Source organism: Dendropsophus ebraccatus, chromosome 2 (genome assembly GCF_027789765.1).
Source record: "Dendropsophus ebraccatus isolate aDenEbr1 chromosome 2, aDenEbr1.pat, whole genome shotgun sequence".
NCBI lineage: Eukaryota > Metazoa > Chordata > Amphibia > Anura > Hylidae > Dendropsophus > Dendropsophus ebraccatus.
The window spans coordinates 179,530,527-179,547,361 of NC_091455.1; positions in this window are offsets into that span (position 1 = coordinate 179,530,527).

Consider the following 16,835-nt stretch of genomic DNA (forward strand, 5'->3'; position numbering starts at 1 on the left):
GTATTGATTTTTAAAGTCCCTAATGTGAACATCAGAAGCTATTGACTTGGCTTCATCCAAGGTTGTATCATTGCTGTGAACTCAGGAACATCAATAGTTTGTCATTACTTGAACAAAAAATATGACAATTTGGACCCTATTCAAAATGGGATGGCGCAACAAGGAATCGTTGTGATTGTAGTGAGGGCAGAGTAATATATGTACTAATACACTTTAGTGCTCATTAAATTGAAAAGGACAAAATCCATAATTCTTGCTGAACTGCCCTTATATTAATTAAGAGAGTCTGTCTGTTCACAATCCAATAACACCGCCGCTCTCGGGTTTTGCTGACAAGATGCTAGTACTGGGAGCTAATTTGGTTCAGGACATTCCTAGTAACAGATATGATCTACCGAGTACAATGAGTAACGGCTATGTCAGCTATTGACACATTTATATAAATTTATCATAAAAGTAGTCTGGTAAATTAAAGGTAGGTTTAAGATGACAGTCTGTAGCGCTTACTGTACGTCTGTGCGCCACAAATCATACCTTGAGGACTACAGTAAAAAAGCCTCATATACATTATATACCTACCACTCTGCTTTATTGTTATTTTTACTACCAGTACATTTCAATAAGAACCATGACAGATAAAACTTTTTGCATTGGAAATACTTGTAAGGGTCCATGAGAATTGCCCCCACTATTTTCATCCCCTTCCATGCTTGTTCTATTTATTATACTTTATTAATTATTGATATAATTTTCTATTTATTTACTTTGCTAATAACATGCTTATTTTAGGTACAGTAAGGGTCTGTTCTCAGAGTAAGGCTCCGTTCACACTATGGTATTGGCGCCGAGATTCAGTGTGGAAACCCCCCACGCAGGAATCCTTCCTTCAATGTGTTTGAATGGGAGGGCTTGTGTGCCTCCGACATGTAAATTCTTTGAGCGGAGAGGTGCAGAGAGCAGAGGCGTGCGAGCCTTTCCGTTCAAAGAGATTGAGGGCAGGATTTGGCGCCAAGTCCGCGTGGGGGGTTTCTGCACGGAATCTCGCCACTGATACCATAGTGTGACCGGAGCCTAAAAGCAGCGGAATTCCGTTGCAGAGCCCCACCTCTGCCGCTCTCCGCTCAAAGAGCTCTGCCACTGAATTCTGACACTTTTACTGTGTGAACTGGCCCTTACTGAATAGATCACAGCCACATCATGTATGCATTATTTTTATCTAACAAAGTAGTTATAATTGTTGGTTTAGTAAAGTACATAGTTTTTTAAATTTTTGATAGTCACTCAGTTTTACCCTCCTGACTTTCTCTTTTTTTTTTATTTGATTTTCGTTATACATGGGACATTATGGGTCAATGGTATAAACATGACTCTCAAATCTTTGTATCCTGATCTATTTTTACATTTAACAAATAGGTCTTTAGTCTGAGCTGATCTCTCTAGCTAGTTCTATTAACTAAATGGTAGAAGAAGAGTGACAGCTCCTATAGTTACCATCAAGGGTCACCGATACTTGTTACCCTTTAAAAGCGGATCTGTCATCCCCTGACCAAGCTGATGGCACCACTGAATAAATATCAATAAAAGCCTTCAGAACATAGCTTTATTGTCTATAACTATGGTTTTAGTTTCATAAAAAGATGTCTTGATTAAGGCCTTAAGTAATGTCAAGGAGGTGGGGAATAGGGTTTCCTGCATTTGCACCACTACGCCTCACTGTGCTGTATGCACAGTGTGAGTTGCTAATTATGCAAAAGGTCGGGCATACAGCATAGTGAGGTATAAATGCCTGAGCAGGTTCACCTAGCTAGCTCTGTCAACTCTTAAATGTTGAAAGATGAGTAACAATTCCTATAGTTACCATTAGAGATGAGTGAAGTGAATCCAATGAATTAAAATTCGCTGCGAATGGAGACGTCAATTCGCTTCTTTCTGAGAAGCGAATTCCCGCCCAGGGGCGGATTAACTTTACTATGGGCCCCGGGCTGTTCACCAAACTTCCCCCCCCCTCCAACCCACTGTAACTATGGCGGCACTAACTTAAGTCTTTTCCCTCCATAATGCAGCGTGTAAGGGACCTGTGGTGACATCATTGTCACATGATAAGGTCCTTCAATATATTTTCTAATGTTACTGCATTGTCTCTGGCTGCAGTTTTGCCCTGATTTGTGCAAAACTGTGGTAAAAAGTATCGATTTTTATGCAAATCATGACTGAACATAAGTCTGTATGGGTGGCCATGGGCCCCTCAGGAGCTCAGGGCCCCTGGCTACGGCTCGAAACTGACCTATTATTATCCGCTACTGTTCCCGCCAATTTGTTAAAGAAATTCACAAAAAAACAAAATGGCGGCTGCACATGCTGTCTGGAGTGTCACTGGGCGGGAGAAAGTGATTCACCATAATCTCTAGTGCCTATAAAATCAGCTGCAGGCCCCTCTGTGATGTCAGCACTTCCCCCTCACCCTCTATATTAGGAGGTTCGATAACGGAGGAGGCCAGTTGGCCGTTTATGGAGGAGAGAGCAGGATGGCAGCAGGCAGTTAGAGCAGAGCAGGGAGAGACTAAGGGCCCTATTACATGGGACGATTATTGTTCGAAAAATCGTTAGATCGTTTGGATCTGAAGGATGATCGTTTAGTGTAATAGCAGACACCAATTTAACAACCAACAAGAAATCGTTGGTTGTTTGACAGAATTTGGACCTATTTTTATTGTTGATCGTTTGCAAGTCGTTCGCATGTAATAAGATGTAGTTCAGTCTTTCGCAGTAGCGATGAGCGCAATAGCGACGGCAAGACGACTGCAAGGACGATCATAAGTAATGTTCATTGTTCCGTGTAATTGGGTGAACGATTTCAGGTCGTTCACCATATCAGTGGTTTGAGATAATTTATCGTTAATCGTCAAAAAAACGCTTAGTGTAATAGTACCCTAACAGAGTTATATAGAGCCAGAAAGGAAAGGAGAGGAAAGGAGGGCTAATTGTGGAGGATTGTTTGTTGTAGCTGACAACCAAGTGTCCAGTTTACCAAGTAACTGGGTGCCTATAGGAATTCACTGGGACCAGTGAAGACACAGTCCATAATATTCACTCACTGGGCACTGGGCACTGTAAACTTGAAATTTGTTGAGATTCGATTCACAAATATTAACAAATTGGACCCAAAATTTATGAAGCAAATTTCCAACCTGCTTAGCACTGTACTTTTTCTCTTATGCACAATGCAGGCAATCGAAAAACGTTATGTAAGGACCTGTGCAACATTGCATGGACAATACTACAGTTCAATAATACTACATTCTATGTTCTATAATATGATGACTTCATACTCTTAGAGAAGTAAAGCTCTTTGCACAGCATGCACAGAATCATGCCATGATGCCACTTACTATGGGTAACGTATTCAGGATCTAGAATATACGGCCTTGTGCATGGGGCCTCACATTATGGCTATGTTCACACTACGTATATGTCCGGCCGCTTATTTTTTGCAGCCGAACATATACATGTAAAACTCCGGCCGGGATTTACGCAAGTTGCGGCCGGCTACGTACGGTCCGCAAACTTACGCCCATAAGCTATGTACGCTTCCCGAGCGGCGTACGTAGCGATCTGACAGCGGTATTTTACTTGTATATCTTCGGCTAGCCTCGGACACCCCACAGAACCTTTTGGATCGGCAAATCAAAGTGGAAAAAAGAAGAAATCACCACTCCGTACGGGACCGCATGTTACGTTACGGGCGTAAGTTACATCATTTCCGTCCCGAAACAATGGTCTGGTTCATTTTTTATGGCGCCGCGTACGATACGGGCGTAAGTTCTTACGTAGTGTGAACTGTGCAGCCGTAGATCGTATACTTTCCATTGTACGCAAACTACGTAAATCTCTGGCCGCTTATTCACGGAGCGCGCTACGGACGGAAACTTACGTTTTTATTTTCCTATCATTGTAATTTATATTCCTAATTTAATACGATGTATTAAATTGTAAATAAATATTTTGATCCATTATATAAATAAATGACGTAGTTAGCATTTGATTTATGCAGACCTAATCCTAAAAGAAATACGCTTTCCACTTAATATATAGAATATGTGCAACGTAAAGCTTCTGGACCCCAATAAAAGTTGTTACAGTGTCCCCAACCATCACAAATCATTCAGATAAGAGATCTTTCCAGATCGGGCTTACAGTGCCGCCTATATAGTTATACTCCTGGATATACTGTATGTGTAAATCCGCACGTTCTATTATAAATAACCCTTTGTTACTATGAACTTTTGAGAGGAACTAGAAGACGTCCAAATGATTTGTTTCTATGTGAAATCTGCCCGTCAGCCTGTGAGCTAGATCTAGTTAATAATGTGAACGGATAAATAACTCAATGAAGTGTTTGGATAGCTACCTGTACATCCTGTGTGCAAGTTCCACACTGTACCGAAGAATTAGTCATTTAATATCTGACAGCGAGAAAGTGAAGTTACGGTCAGGTGGTAATCTGCTCTGAAGATCAGGAGAAAAGTTATGTATTTCCTGCAAATATTTCTCTATTCCTGATGAAAGGTTTAGTCGGAAATCTTTTAATTTTTCCATTGGAATATTAATCACTTTTGTCATACTATGACCACTATGTTAACGTTAAGAAAAATAGTAAAACATATAAATACATACTTAGGCCATGTTCACATGGTAAAAGAGACCGGCCAGGTCATGGAACGGACGGTCTCTGCAAAGATCATCTCGGCCGTTACTGCAGTACCCGCCGGATGATCTTTCCTGCCGCAGACTTGTGCCCGCATCAAAACTCCCCATAGCACACTATGAAGCAAGCGTCCACAGCCGCTCGCTTCATAGTGTGCACTGACATGGTTTCCTTCGCCGCTATTCACTGAACAGCGGCCGGAGAAAACTGACATGTCAGTTCTTCGCGGCGCCGCGAGGGGTCCCGGCCGGAGTGTATTCTATGTGTATACGCTCTGGCCGGGATCCCATAGAAAGCAAGGTAACGTATGTTTTCATACAAAGTGTGGCCGCTGTTGTTGATAGCAACAACGGCTGCACTTTTACAAAAACATACGTTGTGTGAACATAGCCTTTAAGTGGATCTGTCACCTCCTGGTTGCGCACCGAGCTCCCTGAAAATGTTCATTATTTGGACGCTCATAATCAATTATGGTTGTTATTCTCTACATTGTGTGCTGCCAGCCAATATCCCTTTGACTTTAATGGAAGATATTATTGCATTGAAAATATGGATGTATTTTTACCTCAAATACACAGCCGTATTTTGCTTTTATTATATGGTGTGTTAACATAGCCTTGAATTTAAAGAAGCTATAAAGACTGTTTATTCATATATAGGATGTCCCTCATGAACCGTCTATGCAATACACACATATATCTTACATACTCCCACACCTATATTCATTTTTCTAAATTAGCATCCTATTGTGGATTCCTGTATACCATACAGCCACATAGCTATGTCCTTCTTGGTTGCCCCATAACTAAGGGCCCTATTACATGGGACTATGTATTATAACTATATACTCTGCGGCCCCACTTCTCTATCGGTTTGTATAGCCTGCCTAACTCATTATATGTTTGTTCAGGTTGCCCACTCTTTATAAATTTATAACCCAACATTCTGCCATACCCAAGCTGGATCTTTTTTTTCCCTCGGCATACTATAAGTAGCGCTACTGCCGTGCAATTAGGGCAACACTCTCCTTTATCTGCATTTTATGTCAGCCAATATCTCTCAACACTCCGATATGGAGTATGATCACTCCCACCCATGTCTTCTCAGCATGATCTCTCTTACCCAGGCCCTTTCAGTACACTATCAGGGGTGCGAGCGCTTCTACCTAGTCCCCACTGACAGCCTCTTTCATCCTAAGCCATCAGCCACGAGACCAGATTCTTCCACCCTATAACAGCTAGATCCTGTGTTTGCCCGCAAGAGGTCCACCCCGAGACTGGAGCGCAAACTGACACTGCGATCCCGTGTATGCCTAGAGCGGGTCCGCTCCCTGATAGCAGCACGATCTGACACTGCGATTGAGTATATGTCCGAAGCGGGTTCTCTCCTTGACAGGAGCGTGATCTGCTATTGCGCTTCCACCCAATACTGATTGATTAAAAACGATTCAGTTTGTCTAAGATATAGCAACATCTTGTCGTTTTATTAGACTAGCATAACTTTAATTATGGCCGCATCAAACAGACTGACAACTCATCCATTTTGTCCGATCCTAGTAACATTCTACTCGTCATAAAAACGAGTCTAACTTTAAGCATTGCTAAGTTTATTCTCTAAATCTCATTCACGTTCCTCTCGTTATAATTTCCTTTGTTCAGCCTAATAAAGTTACCACCGCTCTCAAGTAAAAAAAAAAGAGAAAAAAAGAGGTATCACACGACTCCAACAGGTCATCTGACATCACCCAGAATAAGTTGCTATATTTATTTTTACATTGTTTCCATTGAACATATTTTTTTTGTATTTTAGTCATCTCTTCCCTCTAATTTTTTACACCTAATCAATAAGGTTCTTTTAATATGTGTTTTTACCCTGTTATGTGTAACTTGGGTTAGGGGCGGGGCTAAGTCCCAATTTCCTGCCAGTATCTGCCATTTAAACAGCTTGCTTCTCACCGTTCAATGCATGTCTCCCTGACTTGAGAAAGGGGTGCCCCTTACCCCAAAACATGTTGTCCCGTGAGACATAGAAATGTGTTTTTAGTAGTACCTGCTTTGGACTTTGTCCTATATCTGATATTAGTCAGCGCCTGTCAAGGTTTCATCTATATCCACCATTGCCAGCTGCGGGGACTCAACACCCCACCATTCCTTGAATTTAAATAAGGTTATCCGGGGAGCAGAGAAGGTCCTACTTGTTCTGCTCCCTAGTGCTCCAATGAATAGACCACCGCTGGCTTTGCATGTCTGCTGTCACTCAATCAATTTGTTTTGAAGACAATTGTCCTCCATTCTCAGGATCAGTGACCGCCCGAGTGGTTGGACCCCCACTGCTCAGCTAGTTTGGCTATAGGTAGGGAATAACTTTGGATCCTTGGATAACCCCTTTAAATGCTTAACTGGCCTCCCCAGAAATCAGGGTGTCAGATTTTTAAGATTTTTAAGTCAACATTACATTCAGCAGAATAGACAATAGGATACATTGCCTGCTCCATAATTAAATAAATGCTACAAATCTGAATTGTTAATGCTCCCCGAGGAAATAGATATCTGTAAAGGAAAAACAGAAAGGACAGATCAAAGGTTCTCAAAACTGTCCTTAGGGAAACCAATAGCAGGTGGTAATTACAGAGCATACGTTCCTAAATGTACAGATGGAGGCATTTTTCCAATAAGCACCAGAGCGGTTCCTTTACAGTAGAACAGCAGACATCTTATACAGCATACAGTCAGTGCACAGAGGGGTGAACCATCAGAATAGAATACAGGCTTAGGCTATGTTCACACAATGTATGTGTTGTTGTATGTAGTTTCCATGATTTATACAGCACACACGTTGTATGTGAAAGCATAAAATCCCGTCCGGAGTGTATACACCATGGGTTTCCAAACTGCGGCCCTCCAGATGTAGCAAAACTACAACTCCCATCATGCCTGGACAACTAAAGCTTTGGATTTGGCTGTCCAGGCATGATGGGAAATGTAGTTTTGCAACAGCTGGAGGGCCGCAGTTTGGAGACCCATGGTATACACATAGTACATATATACATACACATACATCCCTAGCAGCGCCGCAAGTAACTAACATGTCAGTTTTCTGCCGCCACTATTCACTGAATAGCGGCTGCAGAAAACCCTGTCAGTTCACACAACGGAACAGCCAGTGTCTCACACCATGTGAACATGGCCTGATTCTGTTTCTGTTATGAGAACATTCACTATTAAAAACACAGAGCGCTTTGTCTCTGTTTAACTTTCTTCCCTTGGTTGAACCTGTTGAATATTTGTGTTGGTTTTTTTCAACAATACCAACTATGTAAGGATAATTATTGCTCAAAAAGTCATTATAATCATAGAAAAAAGTCAAGCTTATACAATATATGTTTTTCATGGTTAAAGTGCACCACACCTGTTGTGTGTGGTATTGCAATTCTACTCCATTCTTTTAAATGAAACTCAGCTGTAATACCACACCCAAACTGAGGATAGAGAAGGTGCTGTTTCTGGAAGAAAGCAATCATGTTTTTCTGAGCTTGAATGGTCTGGTGGTCTGCCTTTTTAGATATATTGTGGCTGGTGCATATAAAACAATAAACATGTTATCCTTACTTGTCCGCACTCCTTTGTTGTCCTCCTCTGGTATCGCCGGTGTCCCCAGCTGACTTCAGAGCCTCCCCTACCAAAAGAAACTCGTCAGCCAATCTCTGGCCGCAGGGCTGTCCCATCTCAGTTAGTGATTGGCTGAGCAGGCTGTCACTTCTTAGATGGGTTCCTCTCGGTAGTGGTGGCAATGCAGTCAGCGGGGGACACTGGTGACACCAGATAATGACACCAAGGGAGTGCGGACAGGTAAGGATAACATGGTTATTATTTTATACGCAACAACAGCAATGTATTAAAAAAGGCTGACCGCCGCACAACCCCTTTTAAATCTTGGACAATCCTGGCGCCGAATCTTGCCTTCTATCAGTTTGAATGGCAGAATTGACATGTCCTCCCATTCAAACTGATAGAAGGCAGGATTCCGTGGTGTGAATGGGTCCTAAAAATAATTGCATTCAAAATTTATGAGTCACTGTGACTCTTTCCCACACAAGCATTCCCAAAAAGTATTCTCCTAAGTGTCTTATATATGGGTTCAGCCTGTCTGCACTCCTGGCGTATGCTACAGAAAGGGCACTGATTTTTGCTCAAACTAACTGATTTGCTCTAAAATCTGTGTCTTTTCTGTGGTGAAGCCCCACCCTCCTGATGGGCGGACAGGGGGTTCAACAAGGAGAAGGTGTAGTCTCCTCCAACACCAAATTTATCAAGATTTATGTCTGGAAATGTAAATTATGGCAGAAATCTACACCTTCTCCGAAGCAGCTGTTGATTTCTCTGCCCGCTGTGCAGGTCCCACCGGATTTGAGAAGAGGCGTGAGCCTCTCTGGCAGACTGCATGGGGCTGGGATTGATTTAGGACCACTGTACAAGTACACCAGTCTTAATAAATGCCTCCAAGACTGTGCACTATTTTATAACATCTTTTTATCCAGCATAGTGAAAGGAAGATGCATGGCTAGATTCAGGGCCAGCGTCAGCACTAGGTAAGTGCCGGGGCCCACAGTGACTCTAGGGGGCCCAGAGAGGGAGAGGGGCTCGGTGTTCTAATGTTCAGCCTGCTTACTGTAGTGCAGGGTGAGCGCAGAAAATCGGAAAACGGAAGAGCAGGACCCGTGAACAAAGGGAGGAGGTGAAGGACCTGATCACATGACCCGCAGGTCCTCAACCTTACAGTGTGGCAATCGGCCTGCCAGAGAGAAAGATGGAGAAGAATGAGATGTAAGTGCTGTGTGTGTCAGTCAGTCAGTAATGTCTGTGTCAGTGTCTGTGTCAGTGTGTGTGTGTGTGTGTGTGTGTGTGTCAGTAATGTCTGTGTAAGTGTGTGTGTCAGTAATGTGTGTTTGTGTAGGTTAGTGGTGTCTCAAGTGATTGTGTATAGTGTGTGGATAATGGGTGCATAGTGGATGGATGGCTGAGGCTCTGTTGCCCAAGGGTCCGCAAAAACTGAAAATAAGGAAGGAAGGAAGGAACCTTTTCTATCCAGATTCTGAGTACACTATCAAGCTTAGCACTGTATGGCTTTTCTCCTGAAGTGCTGGCAGATTTTCTGTAAGCTTACATGAATATGATCTGCATGAAAATGGCTTATCATACTTTCCTGTGTAACATGATACTTTTAACATTTTAAGACAGTGGACAAAGCTGCTTCACACTTTATGATTAAAAAAAATTGTTGATAAATATGTATTGCCAGAAAAACATTTTGGTCCCAGTGTGAAATGTCAAGCAGACAGAATAATGTTATTTACATAGATGTTTGTGAAATATGAATATGAAAGCAGTTGAGTCAACCAGCAAAACATCCTCAATGAATTTCTCACTTGTCCAACTTTTTCCAACATTCCTCATAGTCAGTGTGTATTTAATTCATGTCCTTATAGCACCTTTATACCATCTTTAGATCGTCCAGGTGGCCCATAGAGGAGAGTGGCGGTTTGCTGCCGCTGCTCCTGTTACACAGAGCGACGGGCAGCAGACCGTTGCTATCGTCATTGTGTATTTAGGACATGCTGAAAGACAAGATGGACATCATACATGTCAGTTGATCGTTGCACTGCTTTTGTGCAGGACTCAAAAGCGTGGTCGACTTGAGTCCTGCACAAAAGCCGTGTACGTCCCGCAAATGAGCAGAACACAGTCACATAATGACTCCGTCCTGCTCGTTTAGTCAATGTGGCCGTCGGCCGCATGTCGGGCTGCACGTCCACATCCTTTTTTCACTGATTCCTGACGTGCAGTCCGACGTGGGGTCGAAAACGAGGTGTGAACATACCTTTATCCAGTTCCATTGGTGTTGTGGAAATAGCCTAGCATTGCGAGCTATACTGTTTATGTAACTTTGTAACTTATGAAAACAGAGTAGCTAATGTTGCTATATATTTACGCAACTAACATTAAAGTAAATAGGAGTAACACAGATTGTGGTAAATAGTCTTTTGTTTAGCCCTCTAGACATGAGACTGTGTCAAAGGTTAACTTTCCAAAAAGACAATGGGGGTACATTTACAATGACCAGCATACTAGTCTGCCATTTTTTAATTAGACCCCGCCCCAACTGCTTCACCCCCCCCCCCCCCCCCCCGTGTCACTAAGGGGTGCAGGCACACCTGATCAGGCAAAAATCATGGTAAATCTGGTGCAGGAGGAGGCCAAGACTCCTCTATGCCTTGTCGCACCCCCGGTCCGCCAATCAGACGAACGGGGGATACAGAAGGTGTATGCCATGGAGAAGGGGCGAATCTGCACCTTCTCCCTCGTGTACACCCCAGCCACAGTGTTCAAAAATCTCCCCTAATTACTCTAACCACAGAGCCAAAACAACACAAGAGTGGGTTAAGGAAAACTCTGTGAATGTCCATGACTGTCCAACTTAGACCCCTGACTTGAGCCCCAAACATGTCAGGAAAGAATTGAAAATGGTCCCATTCAACCTCACAGAGGCTGAGAGAAGTTCAGGTGTGTAAATCTTATGGCATCATAACCAAGAAGACTGGAGGCTGGTATCACTGCCAAAGGTGCTTTTACTAAGTACTAAATAAAGGGTCTGAATACTTATGTCAATACAATATTTTAGTTTTCCCCATTCAAAAAATTACCAAAAACTTCTAAGGTCCTTTTCACTTTGTCAACTTTAGCACAAGACTGCAACATACCAACATGTGAAAAAGTAAAAGGGTCTGCAGACTTAAGGGGGACTCTAGTGAAAATCTTTTTCTTTCAAATCAACTAGTTTCGGAAAATTATATATATTTGTAATTTACTCTTAATTAAAAATCCCAAGTCTTCTCATATTTATCATCTTCTGGACGTCCTGCAGGTGTATTCTTTCCAGTCTGACACAGTGCTCTCTGCTGACATCTCTGTCCGAGACAGGAACTGTCCAGAGCAGCAGCAAATCCCCATAGAAAACCTCTCCTGCTCTGGACAGTTCCTGTCTCAGACAGAGGTGGCAGCAGAGAGCACTGTGTCAGGCTGGAAAGAATAGACTCCTTCCTGCAGGACGTACAAAAGATGATAAGTATGGGGAGGCTTGAGATTTTTAAATAGAAGTAAGTTACAAATCTATATATAATTTACTGAAATCAATTGATTTGAAAGAAAAAGATTTTTGCTGGATAACCCCTTTAGTAAAGAGGCGCCACACCAAAGGTAGTATGGCAATCGGGAAAGTAATACCAAAATACAATGTAATTAATTTTTCTGACATAAATATAGCATTGAAACTTCTTTCTACAGACCCAGGTCCTGTCTCTTTACTGAGAAACTTTTTTTTGCCCTATTGTAATACAGGGAGAATGTAGTTTGGCAAGACTCATTTAGCTTAAAATAACTCAGACTGTGCACCCTTTCATCTGCAAATAAACTAGCTGATGCTCTTATTTACTTTCCTATGTTCCCTTTTCCTCCTACACAATGTCTTTGTGAATTCTGTAAGCCTAGTTCCCAGCTGGAAGTCTATTGCATTTACCTGTCTTTAATTTATGCAAACTCTTCATTGCTGCAGGTGTGATCCCGCTTTCATTGGAGCCTTCGTACCTGCACAAATCTGTCAAAAAAAAAAAAATTGTATGCATATGAATAAAACAATAAGATGCCCTGCAACCTTTCAGAAAGTCCCTGCACCTGTAGAGAGTGCATTAACTGGTCCCCAACTATTCTTCCCAAAGATCAAAGTGTTTTGGTGAGAAGAACTGGAAAGAAATGTAGAAAATGACAGACCAAGCCGTCCGTCAGCTGAAAGTGGACCATATACCTGAAGCAGCCTTTGTTTCGGCCAAGCTGCATATGAGCACATTCTTTCGAATTAACAACCCCAGAGGAAGACATTCATTCGCTCTCTTTTTATGGTGACGTACTGGCGGTATTCGTGTGTTTTTAACCTTGAATAATTTTTTTTATTCTTTAATCTCCAAACAAGTTTTATCCTGTCCACAGGTCAGTTTTGTTACAAAGGCCAATTAGTGGTGCTACCTTAGCCCGGAGCAAAAGCCAAGTAATAGTGGGCAAGCCCCATCGAGAGGTGATGAATAGCCTGTAGAACTATAATTTGAAAGGGGGATCTTTGAAGCATTTACCTTACATGGGACTCTATTGTCACTGCAGGCTGTTTGATCTCAAAATAATTTACTTAATGATCTCACCATGGGAGCAATTGGCCAAGCAAGATTAGGTTGTAAGGTCTAATGGACATGGGAAAAGTTAAAATTGCTTCTAGTAAGGTATGTGCAGTCATGAGATTTTTGTGTGTACCCAGCATAGAATTTAAGGAGTTAACAAATTCATCATCTACATTAGTTTTCATAATTCACTTTGGTGGCCAATATCATTGCATTTTTCTGATGCTCATTAAACTTTATATGTATATGGCTATAGGACCCAAGGATTTAGTTATACAGTAGTAACCAAGGTCAGAAATAGTTTGACGGCTATACACTTTCAATCCAAAATCAAGAAAAAGTTTTTCAACTTTGAAGCATTTTTATAGATATTGTTGGGAGAAGAGATGGAAGGTTACCTATAGAAGAAAGGTCATTGATCACCATGGAGTAATAAAGTGAAGGATGTTGCCAATGATATCCTGGTTGATACGAGATAAAAAAAATAAAAAATAAAAAAACTGTCTATATTCTCCATTTTTTTTCCTTGTCTTTTGCACAGTTACACACAAGATCAATTACTCTATACAGATCAATAACCATTATGAGAATATCTATTCCCAATCCACTCATCTGTCACATGAAAACATTGAATTGGAAAGCCCCGGAAAGTACAAAGCTTAATTTGTCATTACCCATGTATGATGCCAAAAAATATAATGAACAGCATAGAAAACTAAATATGCAAGATAAAAATAGCCCTCTATGTCCAGCAAATATACTATTAATTGCCTTAAATATTAATTTGTAGGAAGCCCTTCCTTTATTAGCCAATTATGGCACAGAAGTTCTCTAAAAGTGAATCTTCCTTGAGAGGACCATCCAAAATTACATAGAAAAGGGGATTGGGGGGGTCCCCTGAAAAACGGCCACTATGGTGTATGGTGGACTGAAAATCTTTTATTTAAAATCTGGACTAGATAAAGGAGTGGTCCTCTCAAAGAGGTGGCCTTTTGATTGATTTTTCCTCAAATCGCCCATAGGGTACCTCCACACGTACCGAATCTGCAGCGGATTTTATGCTGCAAATTCGCAGCGAAATGCGCTGCAGTTTCCTTGGCATCCCACCACCAAACGGAGTATACTGTACTGGCGTCTGGACGTCCCGCTCAACCAATGAGTGGCTGAGACGGGGCAGCGCACTGATTGGCTAAGCGGAACGTCTAGGCGGGAGCCCCAGAAGCAAGCCGGCGCATGGAGCAGGTGCGGTATACTCCGTCCGGCAGGGGGTTAACGGGGCGGCATTTACATACAGTGGGATGTCAATATATCGCAGTATGACTTCCCATACAAACTACATGCAATGGTTCCAAAGTTGATTTCAATGCAAATTTGCAGCGTAAAAACCGATGTGGATCCTGTTTGTGTAAAGGAACCCATAAACAGGAAGATATATCAGATAATATCCTTGTGTAATACTGAGTGGTTAAGATCAATGTAATTGCTAATTATTCCCCTGCCCACCCTGCCAATCACTATGGGTTGTAGAATCAGGTTGTATATTACCAGCCTAATGATGTCACAATGTAGTTACACAAGCCATGCCATATTGAAATAATAAAAAAGATGAAAAATATATGATGATAATGATGATGAAGATGATGATGATGATAGTAATAATAATAATAATAATAATAATAATAATAATAATAATATTATGAACAGAGCGACGCCTATTACTAATAAATGAAGCTTTAAACCATCAGAAAACAAAGAACAAAAATACACACCTTTATAAACTGGAGCCAAATGCCTTAAAATGCCATAAAAAATTTACATGTCAAAGCACATAGCATATATGCAAAAGAAGAGCCAGTGGAGCCTCATAAAGAGTCTCGAAACACAGGACTAGCCAGATATCCCTTCGGGAAGGACCCAGCCAAGGGGTGGCTCCTGTAAGGAAACCGCCAAAACCACCATATTAAGTGGCCCTATAAGTCAATGTAATGACAAGGGAAAAACCAAGGCCAGGTAACCATCCACATACAGCTGTTTCAGGGTGTTGCCCCTCATCAGTGTGGAGCAGGATTCTGGCTTGGTTCTTCCCGGAGGGATATCTGGCTAGTCCTGTGTTTCGAGACTCGTTGATGAGGCTCCACAGGCTCTTCTTTTGCATTTTCGTGTTTTTCAGGGGGCAATGCACCTAGGACTTCACTGCTTTGAGTGCTTTCACTAGCAGCCGTCAGTGTTGTCGTTTGGCTGGTCTCCCTGAGATCAGCGATCTGTTTCTCTTAAAACACATAGCGGCATTTAGGATGCAAATTTTCTTAAATAAACCTTTGCTGCCGTTTCTCATCTCTACTCCCTTACCTTATGAAGCCAGTGCAGCAATAATCCCTTCTCCTTCCCTGTACCATCTATACAAGTGTACTGTAAGTCCTCCCCCAACACAGTGACAGTCTGTACGTACAATCCACTGGATTTCACCAAACTTTGTCATAACATAGCAATGAGATGTATGTGCTGTATTGTAATTGGCCTGACGAGTAGTGGGGGAAGTAACTGTGTTTGTACTACTGGCAAAGAGCCCAGCTCTGGTCCTGCCACTTAAAGTTAAGAGAAAGATAAAAAGCTGTGCACCATGGGGGGAACTCTAAAGGCCTTAATAACAGCAGTGAGATCACTAAAATTGCCTTGTCAAAACTTTTTAAAACACAGAATGGTTTTAAAAAATGTTTTTGAATAACCGGTACACTTTAAAAGTCCCATGTAAGATGCACATCTAAATAAATTCTGTCTTTAGTGCTTAAATAAAACTATAGTCTTAAAAATTAACTAATGCAACAAACACAATCCTAAAAGGGAACTCCAGCGATCCAATAAAAAATAAAATGCACATAATATAGGTGCACTCACCAATCCCCACCAATTGTTTGACATCTTTCATAGCCCCAGATTGAAACTTTTACAAAAGATCCCAGTTTTGCATCATGGCACCTGCCTTGGAAACTACATCTCCCAGCATGCATTGCACCTCAGAGCCTAATGCAGGGTACCTGCCCCTATCTTGTAGTATCTTTTTATAACTGGTTCTGCTTTGCACAGTAAACACAGTACCTATCAATCTATATGCCAATTTTCTATCTATCTATCTATTCACCAATATAGATAGATTAGAGAAAGAGCGAGAGATATAAAAAAACACTATCTCCTTTCCCTATACTACTCAGGAGAGGCTATTGTTTTCCCACCTTTGGCCACGTTCTCACTGATTGGTGTGATGTCAGTGGTGGGAGGGGTTAGAAGATGAGACATTACAGCTTGCCTGAAGAGAAAAAAATCATGTGACCTCTGTCTCAGAAGGAAGGGGGAGAACAGAGGAGACAGAGTGGACCAGGAAGTTGGGATTTTCAGCAGCTTCAGGGTGTGAGTCAGGATGCGATGCAGACAAACAGACCAATTCATGTAACAGAAACATATTACACACAACCTTAAATTATAGGTAGGGATTGAACAGGGTTAAATATTTCTTAACTTTAACTTCCCCTTTAACAATGGTAATGGCTTGGAAGATGGACTCTAAATTCATTGATATTGAGAATTTAGCAGGTAAAAAGGTTTATATACAACTACAAGTAAGCAACACAGTCTTCTGAATTAACATGACCACATGCACTAATCCCCATCCGACATGATTCCAGCAATCCAGCTCTTTCAATGTGACTTGGAACTATACGGCACCAATTATAATTACGTTAAGCAATACATAAGTAATTCTAAATTTCTTCCTATTCACTTTCCAAACAATAGCTTTCCTTGTACAATAGGTGCAATCATCCTAAATATGCTATAATATAGCCAATGCCATTTATATTGTCTTTGCTGAATTTCCTCATCAGTTCGGAGATGAAGTAAGAAATCAGATTTAAA